General features: G+C 44.4%; 1 long non-coding RNA gene across 1 annotated transcript; it reads left to right on the forward strand.

Moving 5' to 3' along the window:
* Positions 1–686: 686 nt before the first annotated feature.
* On the forward strand, positions 687–2,044 carry LOC148981648 (uncharacterized). The gene is made up of 3 exons (XR_016168171.1): positions 687–1,093; positions 1,192–1,295; positions 1,552–2,044. It is a non-coding gene; the product is annotated as an uncharacterized LOC148981648 (long non-coding RNA).
* Positions 2,045–6,022: the final 3,978 nt, after the last annotated feature.

The raw sequence follows: 6,022 nt of genomic DNA on the forward strand, positions 1-6,022 counted from the left end.
TAATCTTATCTTTACAATTAAAAACAAATGTTAAAAATGACATTATCAAGGCTAAGCGGTCAATAGGTCATAAAACTAACTGTCAAACCCATTTGATGCCTTTTGATCTTATCTCGCTAACCCAGATGTCTCTCTTTTTATCTCATTTTGATACTTTGTATCTCATTTTTGATACTTTTTATCTCATTTTGATACTTTTTATCATCTCTTATCTCCTTTGCTCTCGATTCAACCCTTTCATCCAATGCCAAAAGGGGCGGGAAGGGGCGGGTCACCTGTCAATCAATCATCTTTTTGACATAAAGTGCATCCTATTACTACTGTCCAAGCACTGGGAACCAGAGAATTGAACGATGGTGGTCCACTTTGTGAAAGCCAGTGCATACAGTTTTGGATGGATCATTTTGAACAATTGAAAGAAGACGAACATTTTGTTGACACTTTCATTGATAAATCTCTCATCCAGTTTTGCTTCCAACATTTTATTCAGGTAGGCCTATTTTATTCAATTTTGTTCACTATCAGAGTGGTTATAGAGAGTATGGGCTATTGAATTTGGATTATAACTTTTTTTTTTTTTTGACGTATATAATGAAATAATTTGGTTAATTAATTTGACAAGACAATATTATATATATATATATATATATATATATATATATATATATATATATATATATATATCCTTTTATATTTCCTTTTTGTTTTATGAAGGAAGAGCTTGATGAAATGGTCAGTGCCTGGAATTGCCACAGGATACGGCCAACTCACAACCCACGTGCTCCCAGTGGTCGACCTTCAATAATGTTTGCTGTTCCCAGCTTATATGGAGTGCAGAATTTCTTGCATCCAATTGAACAAACAAAACTGAATATTTGCCAAGAGGAGTGTTTATTTAAAGACTATCCTTGTGACGAGGATGTCGTTCAACTGTGTGTAGAACTCATGACTGAGCATAACCTTGTCATGTCAGATGATGTTTATGAAATTACAGACCTTTACCTCCAGCTTCGCGAATTGATCCTTCAAGGACTGGACGCTGAGGACTAGATTCACCATACTAAATTAATAAACATCACAATAAGCTGTGAAGGTATTGTTTCAATTGTTTTAGTATTTCAGATGACCAAAATATTTAAATTGGAATAAAACTTGAACTTGAAATTTGAAATTTACACCTGTGTCTGTAAGTGTTGAATTGCAGCCTTCCACCACATTACTCTTCCTACCCCCCTTGGACCACTAGAGAGAACACTGGAGTGGCACACGCCCATCTCCTTGAAGTTCACTCTGAGGTAAGAAGAACATTTGCTGAGTTCTGCAAGGAACAGGATTTGCCTCAAATTGGCTAGGCTGGGTGTACTAATTAATTAAAAGCAATTCTTAATCATTAATAATAATAATAATTATATTTCTAAATAAAAATAATATGTCTCTTATTCCTTTGGCATTTGTCTTAAATTACTTTGTTACACTGACATTCAGGATATTTAAAGTTGTCCCTTAAATATTTAATGTTTTTCTTTATTTTATTTTTTATTTTTTTATTAGGTCACAACCATTCATGAGGCAACAGAGTATCAACGGCTTCACTGGAGCTTCTAGCATGCTGTCAAATTGATATCTTGTTATCTGTTTATTTTCAGAGTTATAACATGGCAAAAGCACGAATAAGAGGCATCTAGATGTAATTAAAACACTTTGAATTTTTTTCAAACAATTGTAAAAAGTTGCCTTATTTTTTATTTTATTTTTCCAGCCACAGTAATTTACATGCATGATTTATTGCATTGCATTATACTGTCAATACTTCAAACTTGAATACAAATGAAGTGCAGCAAGCCTTTTTAGATGTACAAGTCAAGACAATGTTTTGAACCTAAAAACTAATGTATTTATGGCTTGAAACTGTTCAAATTTGATGGATTTCTCTTCTGTTGAACCTTGACTTTCAAGACTTTAAAGGGGCAGGGGACTGAAAATATGAACAAAAATGGGTTTATAGGTAAATTGATGTTATTTGTATTATCCCTGAAATAAATTATTAAGAACCGAATTTCTTATGGTATTTAGATTATTAACTGTAACCTTGTTGTGGTACATTGCTCAAAACAAAACCTTAAACTTTCTTCTCAGAATGGCAGTGCTGTATGTTCTCTAAATCATTTAACACTCACAATGAACCTAAATGGTTGTACTAATTTTACATGCATCGGCTTTTCTGTTTTGTGTGCCTCTATAGAGAGCTACAACTGAAATAGATTTTAAAAGTTCAGAATTGGAATATTCTTTAAAAAAGACAGTCACAATTGCAAACTTTATTGTGCATTATTTATTGGTTTGTGGAAGTCACTCCATCTTTAATGCACAAAAAACATTGGCACCATGCAGATTGTGTTGGTATTTTATGCATAGTGGTTAACCAAACATGACAACATGTGGTACAAGTAAGAATAATACAAACCACAGTAAAACAATTTCTATAAAACAATTTCACAAAACAGTTTAACCTATAGCATGTACTAAAGGTTCACAATAATGTGACACCCTTTTGTATACAAGCACAAAGTTAAATTAAGAAGACTGTATAAGTTCAAAGCCATCTACAGTATCTGACTGAAAAGGTAACATGAACAATTGTACGTAAACAGTAGGTTGCACCTATGTGATATCTTTCACTATTGAAATTCATTAACAAAATATAAAATAAATGATCAAAAACATAATAAAAAAGGTTGTTTGAATTTCAACATAACCAGCAACAACTACTGTAAGTAAACAAATGAAAGAGAATGTTTTACTTTATGTATAAATAAATGTAGAGTACAGGTGAAACTTGAAAAAATAGAATATCAAAAGTTAATTTATTTCAGTAATTCAACTTAAAAGACTCATTACATTCAAAGTGTGATATTTCAAGCCTTTATTTGTTATAATTGTGATGATTATGGCTTACAGCTTATGAAAACCTTTTCACAATATTCTAATTTTGAATTTTGGGTTTTCATAGCTGTAATCCATAATCATCACAATTATAACAAATAAAGGCTTGAAATATCACACTTTGCAGGTAATGAGTCGTCTCGGTTACGTATGTAACCCTCGTTCCCTGAGTAGGGAACGGAGACGTTACGTCAGAAGTGACGGAGATTGGGGGTTTCGCATAGAAAGCCAATCCTCTTCGAGTATTTAAACACGAGCCAATGGCATGCAATGCCTTGGGGCTGCGGAAATTTGCATAGCGTACTCCGCCCTACTCCGTGAGTATAAAAGGAGGAAGTGAACGCAACCGCAGTATGTCTTTGCTGAGGAGCCAAGACTGAACTCGGCGTCTACCCAGCGATACAGCAGAAGTGGCAGGGAGACGTAACGTCTCCGTTCCCTACTCAGGGAACGAGGGTTACATACGTAACCGAGACGTTCCCTTTCGTAGTCACTTCGAGTTACGTCAGAAGTGACGGAGATTGGGGGTCTGTGCCATCACGCCATCTTCAAGCTGTCTTCCAGTGCCCTGCGAAAGTCTGGACCCCCGAGCCTTACCTCTTTTTTTTTTTTTTTTTTTTTGGGGATCCGACTTTGACACAGGATTACCAAGGTACACTGGGAAACATATCCCGGAAGGGACATGCTACCAGCTGCCTACCGAAGGGAGGACTTACGAATACACATATGGCCACATAGGAACACATATGGAACACTGGAGTACCAACCGCAGGTGGCTACTAATTTCAACTCCAGGGGTGGCAGATGGCTTGCCAAGGGAAGACACATGCTCAGAGAGGCTTACAGTGGATAATACACATGAGACGGTTACCAAGGGGAACCGTGCGCATGGAGGCACCTAGCCAGCATCCAGAGCAACAGCAGTGGTGCCCGCATCGTCGGTGCTGGAGGACTCAAGACTTCAATGGAAGAACTGAGGAAATATCGCACTTATCCAGTCCGGGGAGTGGAGTGGCGAGCAAGCGAAGACACCTGAGCGGATCCAGAACTGGCCGAAACGAGTACGTGAGAGGATACCGGCTCAATTCGCAGATTATAGAATCTGGCGAAGGTGTTGGGTGTCGCCCAGCCTGCAGCTCTGCAGATGTCTGTTAGCGAGGCGCCGTGCGCTAAAGCCCAAGAGGAGGCTACACTCCGAGTGGAATGGTCCGTCACACCAAGGGGGCACGGAAGGCCTTGCTGCTGGTAAGACAAAGCAATGGCATCCACTATCTAGTGGGACAGCCGTTGCTTTGAGAGAGCCCTTCCCTTCTGGCTCCCCCCATGACAGACAAAGAGCTGGTCTGAGTTCCTGAAACACTGCGTTCTGTCGACATAGGTGCGGAGAGCACGTACCGGACAGAGCAGTGCCAAGGCTGGGTCTGCCTCCTCCAGGGGCAGCGCTTGCAGGTTCACCACCAGGTCCCGGAGGGGAGTGGTAGGAACCTTGGGCATATATCCAGGCGGGGTCTCAGGAATACGTGAGAGTAAGCCGGCCCGAACTCCAGGCACACTTCGTCAACAGAGAGTGCGTGCAGGTCCCTTACTCTCCTGATGGAGACCAATGCAATCAGGAGTGCTGTCACATAGGACAGGGCAAAAACTCTACCGACTGCAAAGGCTCCAGGGGAGGCCTCTGCAGAGCACCCAGGTCTACTGAGAGGTCCCCAGAGGGCAGGAGGGGAGGGAGGCGGATTTAGCCCCCTCACTCCCCTCAGGAACCTGATGACCAGGTCATGCTTCCCATAGACTTACCTTTCACTGCATCATGAGACGCGGCAATGGCCGCGACATAAATCCAAAGGGTGGAGGGCGACAGCCTACGCTCCAACCCCTCTTGCAGGAAGGAAGCACGACTCCGATCGAACATCTCCGGGGGTCTTCTCAGCGAGAAGAACACCAATTGACGAAGAGGTTCCACTTCAACGCATAAAGGTGTCTCGTGGACGACGCTCTTGCGGAAGTGATGGTTGCCGCCACCGCAGGTGGCAGCGGACTCAAACCTGCCTCGTCCCGTCCTGGAGCCACACGTGCAGCCTCCAAGATCGGGACGAGGGTGCCACAGAGTGCCCCGTCTCTGAGAGAGTAGGTCCGGTCTCAGAGAAATAGGCCAAGGAGGTGCTGTCGCGAGGAGCATGAGTTCGGAGAACCACGTCTTGGTGGGCCAGTAGGGGGCTACCAGCAAGACCTGCTCCTCGTCCTCCTTGATCTTGCACAACACCCGTGCAAGGAGGCTCACTGGGGGAACGCACACTTGCGTGGGCCCCGTGGCCAGCTGTGCGCCAGCGCATCCGAGCCGAGAGAGCCGCGGGTCAGAGAATAAACTGGGCGCAGTGGGACGAGTTCCGAGAGGCGAACAGGTCTATCTGTGCCTCCCCGAACTGGTCCCAAATCAGCTGGACCGACTGGGGATGGAGTCGCCATTCGCCGGAGATGGGACGGGCCCGGGACAGCTCGTCGGCTGCCCGGTTCCGGTCTCCAGGAATGTAACTGCATGAAGGGACCTCAGGTGCTTCTGACTCCATATCAAGAGGTGGCGGGCGAGCTGCGACAACCGGCGCGAGCGTAGACCCCCCCTGGTGGTTGATGTACGCTACTGCCGTAGTGTTGTCTGAGCGGACAAGCACATGCTGGCCCTAGAGCACGCTCGGAAGCGGTGCCGGGCGAGCCGTACTGCCAACAGCTCGAGGCAATTGATGTGCATGAGGCGCTGGGCTCCTGTCCAGGAACCGGCGGCTGCATGCCCATTGCACATGGCACCCCAACCCGTGGTAGACGCATCCGTGGAGACAACGAGATGCCTGGAAACTCGCTGAATAGGGACCCTGTCCGTAAAAAGCTGAGGTTCGACCACGGGAAGAAGGTTCGGCGGCACGTCGGAGTCACTGGAACTCGGAGCGAGCCGCGATGCCATGCCCACCTCGGGACTCGATCGCGAAGCCACAACTGAAGCGGTCTCATATGAAGCAAACCGAGCGGCGTACCGCGGATGCCATATGCCCCAGGAGCCTCTGAAATAGTTTCAGTGGAACCGCACTCT

Source organism: Pimephales promelas, chromosome 4 (genome assembly GCF_988280905.1).
Source record: "Pimephales promelas chromosome 4, fPimPro1.hap1.1, whole genome shotgun sequence".
NCBI classification, from domain to species: domain Eukaryota; kingdom Metazoa; phylum Chordata; class Actinopteri; order Cypriniformes; family Leuciscidae; genus Pimephales; species Pimephales promelas.